The 14,359-nt window shown below is 56.0% G+C and overlaps 1 protein-coding gene across 3 annotated transcripts in view; it reads right to left on the bottom strand.

Moving 5' to 3' along the window:
* Window positions 1-3,403, bottom strand: part of PIGQ (phosphatidylinositol glycan anchor biosynthesis class Q) — a 37,750-nt gene extending 34,347 nt beyond the window's left edge. The window contains exon 1 of one of the 3 annotated variants that reach the window (XM_075767074.1): window positions 3,292-3,403. The gene's annotated coding sequence lies outside the window, so the exon portion shown is untranslated. Of the gene's footprint in view, window positions 1-3,007 lie in introns of all 3 variants that reach the window. The other 2 variants (XM_075767073.1, XM_075767075.1) reach the window with 2 other exon arrangements.
* Between the last annotated feature and the right edge of the window lie 10,956 nt (window positions 3,404-14,359).

The following is a 14,359-nucleotide window of genomic DNA, read 5'->3' on the forward strand; positions in this document are numbered from 1 at the left end:
AAGCCACAGAGGGACTTCCATCTCTCCCTCCTTGACCAGAAGGAAAACCTCAGAGATGTGGAGCCTGTGAGGAAGCAGGGTCCCAGAAGAACCTCAAATAATACGTGTGTTTCCAAGGATTGCAAGGCTCCAGCAGAAGGGGAAGGGAAGTGGAAAGATGTATCAAAGGAAGGGTAGAAAAATGGCAGATGTGCCACCCTGAGGCTGTAAGGGTGCAGGACACTGGGTGTGGGAAGAACCAAAGACTTGCAGTACAGCTGAAAAACCTCATCTTTCACTAGACAAAGTTTAATGACTATTAGACCCAAATGGACTTGAAAAACAAGACATCCAAGCTTTGTATTTCTATTGAAATAGCTAAGACTTGGCTGGTTTTTCAGTTTGTTGGGGTTTTTTTTGGAAGACCATGAAGACAACGAAGGACACGTACCTTATCTGAAAGAGCTGCTCCTGTCACACAAAGGAAACTTTGGTGAAAATCAGCTAACAGACACAATTAATTAGATTGGTTCTTAACAAAGTTTGAAATAAAACCTGTCCCCTATATTGTGCTTTTCTGCCTTCTAGAAAGACCATGGTTTGTCCAAGGATACTGGCCAAAATAGTCTTCCCTTCACCGCCTCTCCTCTCTCCTTGCCTAACTCAGATTGTTAAAGAAACATTATCAGGCAAGATGATATTTGCTTCACAATTTAGTTTAAAGTTTGAAAATTATCTTTTTTCCCCCCTAAGATCCACAGATATATTCCCAGGAAAAAGGAAATAAATTATATCAATACAAGCGGTCTGAAAGGAAAAATAACAGATTGAACATGTCGGGAATGTACATACACACACGTGCTCAGAAATTGTTTAAAATAATGTAAATTTAGCTAGAGTGATAACATTCTAGCTATACCACAGTACCAAAGCAACCTTACAAGTTTACTAATAAATGCTCTAAAAACTGAAATTGAGCTCAATATTTTAAAGAGCCCAGAGAAAAATGAAGAAAACAAGCACTTGAATGGGGCTTTTCAGTATTTCTATTTTAATTACCAAAGCTACCACCAGTAATATTGGACAGATAACTTAAAAAAGTTGAATTTTTATTTGTCTTTTTCCTCAAGAGATGCCATAGTTGTTTGACAGTATTGTTACAAGAGACTCAAGTGTCCCTGCACAGCTCTTCTCCTTAAAGCTTTGTCCATCCCATGGACATTTCAGAGAAGAATTATCAACTGACCCTTTTAATTCAAACATTTTTTAAAAAAAAATCTCAGTGAAAAATAACAGCCACAGTCATCTGGAAAAAATCCTCATGGAGGAAAACCGCTTCCCATCCTTATCTTCTCTAACTTGTGAGTTTTCCCTTGTACCTTCCCCAATCTTTTAAATGAACTCAGTTTTACTCAGCTCATTACCTTGGCTACGGCTCAGGTCAAATAATACATACATAGAACATCACCTGTCCTTTGGCTGCTGCAGATAGAGCGGAGAAAACCCTGATACAATTTTCAGGCTGTACAAAATACCATGATAGTTGAAAACCAGCCGATCAAGTATTCAATGTTAATGGGGAATACGGTAGTAACCGGGGAGCTGGCCTGGGACCTCATGCAGCAGGGCTTGTATTCCCAAACCATGCATCCTACTTTAATCGTTTCAATAGACTGTTTGAAATCTAAAGTTGACATTTTAAATGTCACAGTCAACTGTTTCGCTGCTGCTAATTTTAGCAGAAATAGCCTACCGATATGCTTAGTCCCTGCTCGTAAAGTGCCTAAAGTCTTCCAGATATGCCTATTTCTGCTGGAAACCCCCAGCTTTTCCCTGAGATCATAGAATCATTAAGGTTGGAAAAGACCAAGTCCAACCATCAACCCAACACCACCATGCCTACTAAACCACGTCTCACGTCTACACGTTCTTTGAATGCCTCCAGGGATGGGGACTCCACCACCTCTCTGGGGAGCCTGTTCCAATGCTTGACCACTCTTTCAGTGAAGAAATTTTCCCTAATCTCCAATCTAAATCTCCCCTGACACAACTTGAGGCTGTTTCCTCTTGTCCTATCACTTGCTACTTGGGAGAAGAGACCAACCCCACCTGGCTACACCCTCCTTCTAGGTAGTTGCAGAGAGCGATCAGGTCTCCCCTTGGCCTCCTCTTCTCCAGACTAAACACCCCCAGGTCCCTCAGCCGCTCCTCACCAGACTGGTGCTCCAGACCCTTCACCACTTCGTTGCCCTTCTCTGGACACGCTCCAGCACCTCAATGTCCTTCTGGCAGTGAGGGGCCCAGAACTGAACCCAGCACCTGAGGTGCGGCCTCACCAGAGCCCAGGACAAGGGGACGGTCACTTCCAAGAGATACCACAGAACATCAACACAACGATCTCAGGCGCAGCAAAACCCACAACACACACTGCCTAAAATGCATGACTGCAACCAAGAAATGAAGGAAGGACCTCAGGACTGATTAATTTCCAAATTTTAGACAGAAAAGCAAAGGTGAACAGCGGCAATGTGGCCCCAGTCTCACCGCACCACGCCTGAGCATCCCGAGGTCGCTCCATGGGGTTGAGGGCCCGAGGTACAGACAGCAGCGACAAGCTGGCCACGGCTGTCCCAGGGAGCAGGAGCAGGGCTGTCTCCCTGCCAAGCCTACCGACTTCTTGCCCATCCACTTTTTTTAATGGTTTTTAAACATGATCTTAGGGCACGGGTGAGCTGAGAGGCAGCAGCAATGAAACGCCTCCTCCCCGACAGCCCTCGTTCAAGGCTAAGGTGGATTTAACCACCACCCCTCGGGCTGCCCCTACAACGCCTGCGGGACCCTGCGCTGCCGCCCCCAGCCCCGGCTGGCCCAGGGCTGAAGCAGCCGGTAAGGGCCAACACCCCCGGACAGGCCTCGGCGGGAGGGAGCCCCAGGCCGGGCCGCTGAGTACACACGGGGCCGGAGAGACCCCCCCGCACCCGGGCAGGCCTGCGCGCCCCGCTCCCCCCGCTCGGCCGCTGGCGCCTACCGCCCGCTCCGCCACGCCGGCCGCTTCCGGGGGCCGGTTGCTCGGAGACGCCGCTGGCGCCGGGCTGTGCACTGCGGCGGGCCCGGCCGGCACCGAGAACCGGGCTCCCGCGTTCCGTCCGCGCTGCGGGACTGCCCGGCGCCAGTACCCTTCTCCCGGCGCTCCTACCTGCCCAGCTCCGCTTTCCCCCTGACTTTTAAGGCCGCGTCGCTCAGCAGGCTGGAGAGGGCCCGGAGCAGCTCATGGGCCCGGAGCTGCCGCGGCGGAGGGCTGTCTCGGCTTACCGGCAGCGCTGCTCACCAGAGGCTGGCCCCAGCGCCTTCCCGCGGGGCAGAGAGCGAGGCGGCAGGGCTGCCGGCTGAGCTGGCCGATAAGGAACACCAGCTCGCCCAGCCCCCAGTCATGCTATCGTCCGGGCCTGGGACAAGGCCAGGGACCCGCCTTTCCTCACGGGACCCCGCTGTCCCCCACCACCTCAGTGGGCCCCGGGCCTGGCAGAGGCCCAGGGTGGGGATACCGGCACCCAGGAGCTTCCCTCGGGGCCATGAGTGTGGCAGCGAGCTCGGGAGGACACTGGGCAACTTGAGGGGGCTGGAGCAGGTGTGGAGGTGGTGGACACAGGGCCTGCAGGGGTGGGCTAGAGTAAAGGGCTTTTTTGTTGTTGTTGGGTGCCACAGAATTAGAAATAAGGTGGGGTAAGGTTGGTTTTTCTGGGAGCTCTTGTGAAGGGAGGGGATGGGACAGGCTTAGCCCTGTTCCTGCAAACCATGCAGCCTCCCTCCCTGCTGCCGGGCTCGCTCTGTGGGGAGAGGGGATCTGGGAGGGCACCACAGGGCAGCCATCGTTGTTAGCGCTTGCACGAGGGCCAGGAAGGAGGAAGGGGCCTCGCTGGGGCTTGTTTGGGGTGAGAGGCCGTGACTGGACTCATGTCTGGGACATCAGCAGAGGCCAAGGAGTCAGCAGCACCGTGTGGAGGGCTGGAGGGAGGAGAAGAAAATGCCCTTCCCTCTGCCACCACACCCTGCCCGCTTTCCCCTGGCCTCTGCTGATAAAGGCGACGGCCGTGGCTCCCTGAGCCCTCCTCTCCCCGGGGGAAAATAGGGCAGCAGGGCAGGCTCAGCCCCAGGACCCAGCTTGATGTGAGCAGTTCTACATGCCCGTATGCGTTGTACTCTGTGCAGTAGTTGTTGCTTCCCTGTAGAGGTCAGGAATGCAGCATGGAATGGGTTACATTCATTTTACTGTTCTCCTGAAATCTGCTGCAAACCTAGACCATGGCTGCCAGCTCCTGCCCTTACCACTCCAGCTGTCCTCTGGCATCAGGAAGGTGGAACCATGGCCACATAAAAGCAGTGTGCAGGGAAGAGAAATAATTATGTTATCTTTGAAAAAATAGACAAGGATTTGAGGGCACAGTGATAAGTTTGCCAAGGCACCAATGTGTGGCCAGTTTCAAGTAGCTCCGTCCTCCCTCCTTCAGCTACTCTGGTGGGTCCAAGAAACTCAGAACTGGTCTAGTCCATCTGGAGGAGAAGCTGGAGGGCAATAATGCAGTCAAGCATGGGGACAATGCCCAGCTCTGGGAGCAGCGGAGCTCACAGCCCACCAGCAGACCCAAAGCTCAGCAGGGTTGGAGTGGAACCAGCCCCGCTCCCCACCATGGTGCCCCGAGGTTGGCAGGGCTATAAGGGGGCCTCATGCAGTACCTAAAGACTTTGACGCAGTTCTCCCCTGCATCTGCCACAAAGAGGTGCCCGAAGGAGGAGCAAGCCACACCAGCGGGCCTCCGCAGCCCGGTGGACACCAGACAGATGGGAGACCCGTGCTCTGGGAACAAGTGGACGGTGCGGCGCTGCTCGTCTGCCACCAGGATGCTGCCATCCACGTCAATGCAGACCCCAGCTGGGTTGCCAAACCGGTGCCCATATTTGCTGCTGAGGGAGCAGAGGAGCTTACGGCTGCTCGTGAAGACCTTGACATCTCCGCACTCCTCGCTTACCACAAAGCCTCCGTTGGGTGCTGGACTGACATAACGAGGTCCCTGCAGGTTGGGGACCGAGTGGATATTGAGTGTCTTGAAGGCATGGTCCAGAGCAAAGCTGTGGACTTGGCCTTGTGCGTAGTCTGCTACCAAGATCTTGCCCATGGAGTCCACTCCAATACCCCTGGGGGAACCAACCTTTCTGATCTTTATCCATTCCCCCTTGGAGAGGCTGGTGTGAGGGTTGAAGACCCAGATGGTTCCATTCATCATGTCTGCTACGGCCACCATTCCCATCCGAGTCACAGTCACATCTTCTGGCAAGAAAGTGTCGCTTTCCTTCCCCATTTGCCGGCAGGACAGGGACTGCAGCGTTTGGCCTGTGCTGCTGAGGACATGGACCCAGGGAGCACTCTCGGCTGTCACGTAGATGGAGCCATCCAGGGAGCAGTGGATTCCACTGACTCCCCCATAGCGGCTGCCAGTGGGGTTGGGGATCTGCTGGACCAGGTTGTCCTGGCAATAGTGGAGGAGGTTTTTAACATTGTCCAAGTCTTCACACAGGCTTTTGGCCTTGTCTGCCAGCTGGTGGACTTGGTGCTGCGTCACCATGCCCATGCCACGCTGGCTCCTCAGCAGTGGGCTGGCTGTCTGGAGCGTGGCGATTGACTTCAGCTGGAGAGTGTAGATGGTTTTCAGAAGCTTCTCCTTTTGCTGGCTGGTCTCCAGAGTGTAGTCCATGACAAATCTCTCGTCCCTGTTTGGGGGAAACAGTGGGACCATTCAGTAATGGTCCCTGCCATTCAGTAATGATCCCTGCCTGCTGCCATCTCTGAGGTCATACTGTGAGCTCAGGTACTTGCTGTCTACCCAGGGTCAAGGTGTTGGTGCTAGTCTGGATTCGCCCCAATGTAACAGAGACCAGATCATAGCCCTGCCAGCTAATGACGTGCTCAGGATATAAAACAGGGACCGTGGCACAAAAATGAGTCAGCAACCTGGATCTGCAGCTGGAGGAACCAGCCAAAGAGGTCCATTGGCTTCAGTGACAGCTTGGCTGGTGCCAGAGCTGGCCTGAGGACTGATGTGTAAAGGAGAGATCTCCACTTCTCCAGTTCCTGAGATTAGTGGCTTCTCTCAGGCCTTTAACACTTCTTTTCTAACTCTATTTTCTCTAAGCCTCATCTCTCCAAACCATCCTCAGTCCATGCTAACACTTGAGATACCAAGGATGACAATTCCTCCACTCCCGCGTGGGTCAGATGGTCACACTTAGCCAGCGCATGTCTTTGCTAAGGGCAGCCCCCTCCCCATCCTTAATTTATAAGTTATTCCTGAAACAGCCAACAGCTTGTCGGGAAGAAGGGAGGTACTGCTCTGAAGGACATGTTCAACCTACACAATTCTTCCAGACACGAGAACCACAATTTCTCTTTTGCCCGCTCTCCCTCTGTTTTAAAACCGTAAGGAAGGAGTCCCCCAAAAGGCAGAGATGACAGCCCGCTCTGCTGTGTGCTCTCTGGGGCTGGCTGGGGCACAGCTTGTAGTACGCAGCCAGGAGCTGGTAAGAGAAATGTTAAGAGAAATATGGCCTCATTAAAGTTCCTGGAGGGGCAAAAGTTAACTTTGTTTTAAATGAGATTATAATTAATATTATAATGAATTATAAAGAGCTTGGCTGTTCTGAGTTGTTTGCCAACCACGGCTCCACCTTGATGGCCCTGTGCCCCGTGATTGCCTGGTATCTTGTGCTCTGCGCTGCCTGCAAGAGTAATGGTTCCCCAAATCATGGCTGAAATACCACAGTTGTTGAAAACTCATCCCCTGAATACTTGCAGAGCTATCAAACGCAAATACATGATCAATGAGATGAGTGTGAATATGGAGGGAATCCAATTTCTGCTGGTTTGGGGGCTTGGGAACAGCTTTGCCACATTCTTCCCCAAAGTGGTTGTGCTTTGTTCTCTGACAGCAGAGACCCGCTCGGTGGAAGCAAGCCCTCTGCTGCCCCCATGACTGCTCATTGGGGTCCCCCTTCAGGGCTGGACAGGGTTCAAAATCCAAGAAACTGGATTTTACAGACGAGACGAGGAAACTGAGTCACCAAGGAGGGAGCCGACGTGCCAGCCACCACACACGCAGCACCAGGGGTGCCCACCTCGCTTCCCAGGCGCTGGGCATCCGAAGCTGCCATCAGACCCTTAATGGTGTGTCCTGGGCTGCTCCTTCAGAGGTCTAAGCCCAGAAAGAGGGCCCTGCCACTGTCCCCAGCACAGCTCAGGCCAACAATTGCACGTGTGACCCCAAGCCCAGCTCAACAGATCTTGTACCTCTGTCCTGACGTCCTGGGGGCTGCTTGTCTTTCCTCGGCAGCGCTGCCCTCCCACCAGCTCCGTCCTGCTTCCTTGCAAGGCTCAGGGCAGTGGGGCCGAGGAATATTGTGTTGTTAGTGACGGGCGATTGCCCTTGAGTCTGGGTAAACACAAAAGCTCCTCGTGCTGACAACCAGAAGCAGCAAGACAAGGGCTGGTATGCACGGGTTTTACTCCCTGCTGGTCTCATGCCCAGAGAGAAGGTGCCTTTCCTCCAGGCTCGGGCTATGTCCCATCTACCTGCTCCTGCCAGAGGGAGGAGAAACCCCAAAGTACCCGGCTGCAGGGATGGTTTGAGGGTTTTATGGAGAGGCAAAGGCACGGATGTGCTGCACCTGACCCTTAACGTGAGATGCAGCTGCTGGGGTGGGACAGGGATACTCTCACACCATGAATCCGGGCTCCCAGTATGTCTTACTGCTTCTTCGCTGGCTCTCTGTGTGCTCCCTGCCTGGACATCATGCGGTTGTGTGCCTCAGTCTCCCCACTCACAAAAAAATGGAGTCTGGTGGGTTTTGCCATGTGAGGCTTTGAGGTCCAGCGACGGAAGAGGCAGATCGTGGGCACAGCCCCACTCTCCATCTCCACACCGCTCAACCTTGGCTCCCCCCAGCTGGGCAAGGCGATGTTTGGAGTTGACACTGCTGTTTATCGGTTCAGCTCAAGCAAAGAGCATCAGGAGTAAAAGCAGAGTCAGCTGGGACCAGCCTGCAAGGGGCCGGTCAGAGCCTGCCCTCCCTCCGTGCAGCGCTGGCTGGCGGTGCTCAGTTCACCCTCGCCAGCAGTGAGCTCAAAGCATCCGCCTTAAACCTGGCCGACACTTGAAGAAGTTTGTGTCTGTTGATGGGCCAAAGGTAAATGAAGTTTGGATCAGACTCTCCCGACCTTTCGGGATGCTTGGAGGAGCTGTGGGTGCCTGGTCCTTTGGAGGAAGGATGCTGGTTGGGGTCTGGGGCAGGGATCTGTCTCTGAAGCCCTGGAGCTGGGTGCTCCTCTCTCAGTGTGTTTAGGGCCCTTCTGGTCCTGTATCCGTGTATCCTCAAAGCTCGCAGCATCTGGGAGACTGCTTCAGACCTATTACCAGCCAAAATTACAAAAATAACTTGACATGACAAGCGCCGGCCGCTCCATCGAACCCCAGCAGGATGGTAGGCAGCTTCAAAAACCATCTCCCAGGGCAACAGGGTCTGACCTTTTGTTTCGCTGTTGTGTGCTCCATCACCAGGATAAACAAACACAGCCTGGCCCTGGGGCTCCCATTCACCTTTCCAGGACCGTGGCTCTGTCACAACCTGTTTGAAAGCCACCCCCGGACCCCAGGAGACGCCTGTGTCATGGCAGGGTCCTGGCACAGCCCACGCCCATGCCGACACCGGGAGCTGCAGGGTTCAAGGACGGGGGCATGGTCTTCCTGCTGGTGCTGGAGATGGACCAGGAGGAAGAGAGTTTGTGTCCAGTTCAGGTTTTCTTGGAGCACGTTACTTGCAGGAATTGGTGGTGAACCTCTCCCCTTGGGGCTTTTCCTCCCCTGGCCCCGGGACAGCAGGTCTTGCTCGAGTGTCCACAAGGTACGTGCAAGCCCTGGGTCTCTGCCAGTCCCCGTACCCAGGGGGACGGGCACGGCACCCGCCTGGCACCGTGCATGTGTACAGGGAGCCAGCCGGAGATCCCACGGGATGAGCTGATGTCATTGCTACCTAGTCACAGACTTGTGAAAAAAACCCCCAGCAAACTCAAACCCGTCCATTGAGAATATTCCTCTGGCTAGGTGACACCTCCGTAGCTGGGGCAGGGGACATGGATGGCCATGGTGTCTACTGGAGGGTTAATTGTTGTGGGGTAATGAAACCCCCCTGTAGCTCAGGTCCACGCTGGACGCCGGAGCACTCCAGCCCTGAGGGTCCCCGCAGTCCGCAGGCTGCTCCAGACCAGCGCCAGCACGGGGAGATTCTGGCCGAGGGCTGGGATTGTTTGCTGAGAGCAGGAGCGGGCGGCTGTGGGGCTGAAACGGGGTGGCGGGCAGGTGTCCGGCTGGCTGGGCATGGGCTTGTCATTTCTTTGTGCAGACGCCAGGCGGCTCCGTCTGTCCGAACAACCGGGAGGATGATTGGCACTAATTATCATAAAGATGCAATTTACCGTGTGTGTGTGTGCGTGCAACAGAAAGTGGTGTCCCAGACTGCGTGAGAGCTTTCGGTGGGAAGCCGGAGCACCTGCCTGCACAGCCACACACAGAAAACACCATCTCCAGCCCAAGCAGAGCCCTCGTCCCAGCTGCGCTCTCCCACTGTCCCTGAAGGGCCCGCAGGACCTGGGGACACACAAGGGCTCAGGGGGACACGGGGGGACAGTGCTCTCAGAGCCCAGTCACCCCATGCAGGCTGGGGCTTCCTAAACCCAGTTACATGGAGGAGAGAGCAGGACTTCAACTCCTCTTGAGGCGTCACAGAAGGCCCTCCAGGAAGGAAAGTTATAACTACTGTGGTCCCTAAAACTGCCCTGGCACTGTCCTCCGGCCAGCATGGGCACCCCAGAGTCCCCGCGGCTGGTCAGCTAACCCGTGGGGAAGATTCTCCAGGGTCTGATAAGGGCTGTGCTGACGCCTTGGCTTCTCCCTTGCTCTGTTCCTCCTCCGCTGCCTCCCACTCTCACAAGGCTCACAAGAGGATTAAGGAGTTAATCCTCTTTGAGACATCGAGCTCCCTGTTGAGCATGACGGAGAGGGCCAAAAGCTGGGAAGCACAGCGGGGCACTGGCACAAAGCCCCTTTCCTGCAGGGAGCAGCCCCATGGGCGAGCCCCGGGGCTGTGGGAGCTGGGCACTGGTCCCACCAGGCTGGGCCCCTCCATCCTGCCCTGGCCCGGCTCCTGCAGCCTCTCCACACCAGCTCCAGGAGGCTGGTGGGAGGAAAGCAAAGCATCCTCACGTCCCGGCAGGGGACAATGTCCCAAGGCCGTACGGGAAGTGGGAGAGGGACGGATGCTTTCTGCAAACACTGCCCTGTGCTCAACCCAGTGGGGAGGGCTCTGGGGGTCCAGGGGCGCTGCTGAACCGCAGCGACACGGATTACTGGAGCAAAGCTACATGCCAGAAGCATCCTCTTATGGATGGTACTGGGCCATTTGGTCTTCCAGGAAGGTTTGCTCCAGCTCTTGGCAAGGAAGCGTGCAGGCTGGCATGCTGGTGTGCCGCAGGCTGATGGGCACCGGCTGCAGATGGGCAAGAAGCAACCGTGCTTTCTGCTCCCCCCTCCCACCCAAATCACAAACTGTCTACGTCCTTGGGTACCCCACACCTACGATTAGGGAGGAAATAAGAGTGGCTGTGAGGTTTTGACCTCCTGCAGCCCCAGATCTGGGAAAATGATGTGGGTTTTTTGGCTTTGCAGCAGTTGCTGCCTGGGCTGGGGGAGCAAGGGCTGCCCAGGCACCGTACCAGGCTCCACACCTGGCCACACCGGCACTCCGGGTCTTCAGGCAGCTTGTGCCTTGCAGGAATGGTTCCTCCTTCCCTCTCAATGCTTTGACACTCAGCATCTTCCCCCACACCCCAAGAGTGCTGCAGTGGGGAGCACCTGGCCCTGGTGCCTCAGTGCTACTCAGCATCTCCCGCATCGCCTCCGTCCCAGCAAGCACGGGGCCCTCGTGTGCACCCTCCGGGCAGGGGAGTGGGTGGGCAAGGCAGGAGCTGATCAAACATCATCCTCAGCTGGGATCTCACCCCACCATAGCCCACAGTGCCTGAAGGAAACCCTCTTCTGCTCAGCTTGGCTGCCTTCAGGGAGCATCAGCCCCGGTGAGAGCCAGAGCGCAGTTAAGTACTTAAACCCCCACTGCTCCCTCCGTGGGCCTTTGATCCAACTCCAAAGCCAGAATGGTTCTGCCCTGGGCAAATACCCAGGGAAACCATCCATTCGGAGGCATCCAGGAGCAGGGAAAGGAAACCTCCAATTGCAGTAACAGATGAGCAGAGGAAAAACACAGCAGGGAAATTTTGTAGCTCTTTGTACTCTTTTTCCTCACTTAAAGCTGAGGAGATGGGATAGCTGCTCCTCTGCACTCACCCAGGCTGGCTGCATGCCATGGATGGATGGACGGTACAATCGGTACCCGAGCAGCTCAGGAGCTGCAGTTCCCCGGGACTGCCCTGCGGTTCAGCCTCCGTTGCTGCCTGCTGGGGGTTGAAGGGTTTGTGGTGGACTTGAACCACTGCAGCAGTGTCCCGGCAGAGCCAGGGGGCAGTCCCCAGAGCACAGCTGGAGGCAGTGATGCCACCAGGGTGGTTGTGATGGCGAGAGCGATGAGGAGCGGTAGTGCTGCTGCCACAAACAGCTGGGACCGGCAGATCCAAGATGAGCCATAGGCAATGCGTGGGGCGATGCCTTCTGGGCTGCCTGAGCTCTGCTCCTCTTCCTCCCACAGAGATGATCCCAGGAGGATGAGGACGACTTGTGGTTCTTCCACAAGAGCTGCAGTTTGGGTGAGAGCAGGCGGCGTCTCAGGCTGGGCTGTCCATCCATGTGGCCGCATTGCGCTTGTGAATCAGCCCTCTGCCAGGTCTCAGCACATCTGGGCTGCTTCCCTGGTGTGCCACCAGCCTGGGGATGACACTTCTGCCTCGAGGGGAGTCAGCATCCTCCCCTGCTTGCTCCTAGTGTGCGGACGCTTCCAAGCAAAGGGAGGGACAAGGCTGAGAAGAGGACTGGGGAAGAAACAAAGAGGATGGTGTTCTTCCTGGCCATGCTGGTATCTTCCAGGACACTTTGCTTGGAGCTTCTGAAAACACCACTGCTCATGGGGAAACTCCCCCCAGCGTGCAGTTATTTGGCAAAAAGAAAACCTTGCATGCCTTTCCCCAGGTGGGAAGCGCAAGGTGGGCTGGGACAGGCTCCCTGGGACGATGTGGACCCTTTGGGGGCACTTCCTGATTTGTCTTCCCAGCTCCAGAGTGCTCCTAACCTGGTGTCTCCGCAGTTAAAGAGCGTGCTGCACTCAGCCCTGCCACCACTGCAAAGCCGGTTCATTACCTCCCTCCTGCCCGAGACAGAGCAATTCTGCTCCAGGTTGTCTTTGCAGCTTCAAATGTCTGCTCAGAAATCTCCTGGCCGACCTTGGCCCTTCTTTAGTCCACGTTTGGTAACTTTCCACTGCTCCGAGCTCTGGCCTGCCCATGTTGGGGTAAGAGAAAACTGGTTGTGCTGGGCAGGAACCACTTCTCGTCCCCAGCTGGTTCCACCTGGTAGCCCACTGTTACAAGTGAGCACCCAGCTCCCCGGCCCTGCCGCAGGTGGGTCCTGGGATGCACCGACACGGCCGGCCGGGCAACCTGCAGCAGGCAGGGCACCTCAGCGCTTGCCTTCCCCCTGTCATTTCAGCCACATCCTCTGGATTCATGTGGTCCCAAATCACTTGGATATCCCCCACCCAGCTGCCCATCGGCAAGGGTGTGCCGATCGGCGTGTGCACCTCACCATGGCATCAAACATGTCCCCTTTGGTGCCACAGCAAGCACCCTACCAGTGTGCGGCAGCACCCTCTTTCCCTGAACATGGAGTTGTGTCGACCCCATCTTTTACTTGTGGGTGAACCCAAGGGTGTTTGCAGCTCCATCCTTTGGATCATGGTTTCCCCTGCCAGGCTGGGGTGCAGCGGGAGGAGGCGATGCCCACTGCAGCCCCTGCTGTCCCCCGTGCAGCCCGGGCACTGTGCCTCTGCAGCAACTGTCCTGTTCCAGCATGGGATCCATCTCCCAAATTTGCCCCAAGCCAGGGAAATCAGAGGATGAGGCATTTCTGCAGGGTTTGTGGGATGCTCCCACCTCCTTCTAGTGAGAAGCAGCCTGACTTAACGTCCTGCCACCCTTCCCTACAAACCGTGGCCCCATCCCCGTGTCCGGGAGTGCCTGGGTTGCCCCTGCGCTGTCTCCCCTTGCTGTTAACCCCAGCAGCACATCAAGCCAGAGCTCACAGCCATGCCAACGCAGCTGGAAAACTGGTTGGGGATGCAGCAAACCCACCCTCGGCGTCCTCCGCTCTCAGCTTCCCTGGGGCCACGTCCTTGTGCTGATGGGATGGGGAGAGCAACAACCTCCTCTTTTACAAGGAACCTTGAAATCTCGTTCCTTCCACTGCCTTGCCCGAGATAAGCCTTCCCTGAGGGTTTGTTTATTAGGAAACTTTCCCCCCTCCCAATCCCTGAGCTCTCCTTTGCTCTTGAACCCAGAGGAGAAGGAATACTTGAGCAGGAGCAGCTGTACCCACCTGGGGTTAGAAACCCATAAAAGTTGTGCAGCCTCATTGACCAGGAGCTGCTGGGCTCAGAGCTGTGCTGGGGACCTGCTGTGACCCCGTCTCCCCAGCCCTGGGAGAAGGGGGGCTGCCGGCCTCGGCAGGGCAGGGGAGGGATTTGGCTGGGTCCTCCAGCTGTCGATTGGGACTGGACTTGGCTTGGCAGGAAAGTGGGGGGGACACGCAAGTAGGGGGACTTTGGTCAACCATGACCAAGAAAGATGGCTATCGGGCGGGCGTGCAGTAAAGGGCAGGTAATGGCTGGCTATCAGATGCCTTTAGGGTGACCAAATAGCCGTGTAATGGGCCCTGTGCTGGAGTGGGCTGAGGGCCCCGGGGGTGCAGATTGCAGACTGGATAAGCCACCCTGGTAGTTCAACTCCCATCCATTATTTAAATGCAAAGGTAAATGCTTTCATCTTTTCAACTGGAATGGTGCCACCAGCTCGGCCACCTCCTGACGGTCCCATCCTGGTGGTCCTCAGGCAGGCAGGAGTCCCTGGGAAGGGGACTGCCCTGGACAGCCATGGCAGGGCAGGGAGGGGAGCCGTCCCCTCTAGCGGGGTGCCACCAGCACCCCTGGGGACAAGGTGCAAAGGCTGAGTGGCGGGGTGGCACTGGGGACGTGGGACCACCACGCACCCTCCTCTCTGCTCTTCCCTGCCCCTGAACCGGGGCTCTGGTGCTGCGGCCCCATGGCCCAGCCGGGGAAG

Source organism: Balearica regulorum, chromosome 15 (genome assembly GCF_011004875.1).
Source record: "Balearica regulorum gibbericeps isolate bBalReg1 chromosome 15, bBalReg1.pri, whole genome shotgun sequence".
Classification (NCBI taxonomy): Eukaryota; Metazoa; Chordata; class Aves; order Gruiformes; family Gruidae; genus Balearica; species Balearica regulorum.